The sequence below is a fragment of the Chrysochloris asiatica genome, unplaced genomic scaffold (genome assembly GCF_000296735.1).
Source record: "Chrysochloris asiatica unplaced genomic scaffold, ChrAsi1.0 scaffold00036, whole genome shotgun sequence".
NCBI lineage: Eukaryota > Metazoa > Chordata > Mammalia > Afrosoricida > Chrysochloridae > Chrysochloris > Chrysochloris asiatica.
Window position 1 is genome coordinate 13707650 of NW_006408554.1, and position 3352 is coordinate 13711001.

Sequence of the window (3352 nt, forward strand, 5' to 3'; positions counted from 1 at the left end):
GAAAGCCATCAGTCTGAAGGATGGTGAGAATAATTTCTCAAGACCGTCCTCTGTAGTTCATTTTAAGAGAAGGTGAGGACTGGACTATGTAAAGTCTTGAGTGCCAAATCATAAAGCTGGACCTCTGTTCAATAGCCAAAATGGAGTTGTTAGCACTCTTTGACCTGAAGAGTGATGTAATCAAGAAAGTTTCCAGAAAAATTTACCTGGCATCAGTAGATATGATGTATTGTAAATGTCGGCCCCCTTTCAGCATTGAACCCCTAAGATTTTCTTGGGCAAGTCCAGCCCAAGATTCGTTCTCTGTGGTTCTTACTTAGCCTTTTCAGCCATACACAACCTCCTTTTCTGGTGGTGCTGACCCTGTCCCATCCCTCTAAAATGTCCAATAATCTACAGAGGGTCTTCCTGAAGCCCTCAGAGGAAAATTCAGGTAACACCTCGTTTTCATCCAGAATGAAATGGCATCAACATTAGAAAAAGAAACTCAAGAAATAAATGATATGAAGATACTCAAGAAAGGAGTAATAAGGCATTATGACTGAAAAATTATGCTGAAATTTTTTTTTTAAATTTGTTCTCACTAAAGATTTGAGAGTGTGCCTTACTTGAATTCCTGACCATTTGCTCTCTGAAGAAGGTTTTGATGCAGTTAGAAGTTTGGTGAAAGATGATACTTACAAAAGACAGACTTTATGGTGAAGGAGGAAGATAGGAAACAAAGTTTTGATAAAGAAAAGAAAAAACTATTAAGAATATGGATCATACAAAGAAGAGATAAACCAAGAGTTCTTGTAGCACAACTGTAAATGGAGAAACTAATGCCACCAGCTCCCAATTCCTTAGCAGTATATTACCAACTTCAGAAGTATCACAGCGTACCAGTCTCACAAGCCACAACAAAACCAGAGAAGAAAAGAGAACTGATGTAGAACACCGTACTCATGATAAACAGGAGAAAGACACACTGTGCTCAAATGCTCAAAAAAACTATTATACCAAAGATGTTTTTCCCATGACACCACCAGAATTAAAAGAAACCATTCAAGATGAAAAAGTAAGAAGACAAGCAAGGGCTGAGAGAGAAAGAAGCAGCTCTCAAAGAAATGAGAAAAAGATGCACCAAAAATAATAAAACGTAGCTAAACTAAAAGACCTGTTTTTTATACGTATGCTTTTTCTTTTATTTTCTCTTTTTAATGCTTTATTGTGAATTATATGATAGTTTACATGGGAGGACATTAGCTTCACATTCATCCAATTGTATATCATTTCACTGTCATGGTTACAAATCCCTTCGATGTATCATCAACACAGCCCCTCTCCCTCTCTGGGTTCAAAGTTCCCAGCTGCTCCATCTTTCCACGTCATTGTCTCTGCCTCCATCTTTGGCATCACTGCTTCTCTGGGTAGGGTCTCGCTCTCCGCTCTTCTTCCTTGATGTTCCCAAAGACCTCTTCAAAGTTAATCACTCCCCTCTTTTTGCCACAAAATGTCTACCTATCTGCATCTCTTTTCATCAGCCCCTCCTAGACAGATTGGATACTACTCTGTGGAGATTCTACATTGCTCCATGCCCTCTGGATCTAGGTTCCCTCTTGAAAGCTTGTAAGCCAGTCACTTCTTGCCTCTGTACCCCCTCCCCCCCGCCCACTCTGGGTAGCCAATGTCCAAGTTGCCCATCCCTGTCCACTCCATGTATGGAGTGGGTGAGAATGATCCTCTCTGTGAAGATTTGTTCCCTCTTTTGAGCTACTGCATCCATAGGTGTAGGTCAAGTTCATCAAATTATATCAGATTACTCTTTTTTTCCTCTTCTTTCATCTTCTAGTTTAGCTCTGATCATCCAGTCATTGAAGTCAGGTCAAGTGGGTATTATCTGCAAGTGTGAGTGAATTTATGCATGTGTCCTCCCTTCTTATCAGCTGGATAATTCACTCTCCACTGTAGTCCTTTGTGGCTATGTCACTGACTCTGGGTTCAAAAGTCCCCAGGTCTTGCCACACTGCTGGCCAACCAGGTCTCTAGCTGTGTTCACAGGAGTCTGTTGAGCTTTGTAGGGCTTAGCTCACAGCTTAATTGCTGTTTTTCCCTTACTTCCCCTTATCAATGATGAATGTGGTCACCAATCAGAGTGTGTATTCCCATTGCGTCTTACTCTTAGATCTATATATGCTTTTGCACTAAGTTAATTACCAATGCATTCTCTTTGAATAAGCAATTTGTTTTTTATCACTGGATTATTAAATTATAGTTAACAAATATAGACAAGGTTGATGCACATATGACTCTTGTGAATAATCTCCATGGGATATAGGAAACTTTTTCTTAGGTAGACTTTTTCAGAAGGAAAAAATATATTTTTTTCAATTATTTCTATTAGAATGCCTCAAATTTGAGTATTTTCTTCAGGGTTTTTGCTATTGTTGTTTGTATCTTTAATAGCTATATTGCTCAGGTGTTAGTTACTACAACAATAGATAACTATTCTGTATTACTGACTTTCTACATTCCTGCAGGTTAATGCACTGGACTGCAAAGTTGTTTTGAACTGCAAGGTTGGCGGTTCAAGCTCACCAGCCACTCCTCGGATAGCCTATACAGAGTGGCTATGAGTTGGAACTAGATTGACAGCACTTAACAACAAGAGAAGATTAAGTTATAGTTCTAAACTTATCTTTGCCAGTGGTCTTGTACTGATTTTCTTTGCCCATAAAATGAAAAGAACTTCTAATCACTGTATGTTATCATTTGTTTTTATTTCATAAAAATAAAAACTGCAGCATTATTTAAAGATTCAAGCATTTTTTAAGAATGAACACTTGTTTTGTAACTTACAAAACAGTTTTATATTATCTAAAATGGATTTTAGAATTCAAGCTATATGATATATTGTTTCCCTAAAGCAATATATTTCATTATTCCTAGGTTGACCTCAAGTTGATTCTGACACATGGCTGCCACAAATGTGTCAGAGTAGAACTGTGCACCATAGGGCTTTCAAAGCTATGGTCTTTTGGAATCATATCTCCAGGTCTATTTACTTATATACTTCTGTGTGGATTTGAACCACCAACCTTTTGCATAGTAGTTGAGTGCTTAACTGTTTTCACCACCAAAAAATCCCACACCTACTGCTATCTAGTCAAATCCTATTCATAATGACCCTATAAGATAAAGTATAACTGCACCAAAAAAAAAAGATGTATTGGAAAGTGAAAAGCTATGATGGAGGACATAGAAGTACAACCCAACATGGTTTAATGCCATTGGATCCAACACTGTCTTTAGCCACCTCCACCTCTTCCCATAAGATCATGAAGAAAGCTTTATAAACCAGAGAAACTAAATA

General features: G+C 38.0%; 1 pseudogene; it reads left to right on the top strand.

Moving 5' to 3' along the window:
- The first annotated feature begins 461 nt into the window (after window positions 1-461).
- On the top strand, window positions 462-1142 carry LOC102835035 (annotated as a pseudogene).
- Window positions 1143-3352: the final 2210 nt, after the last annotated feature.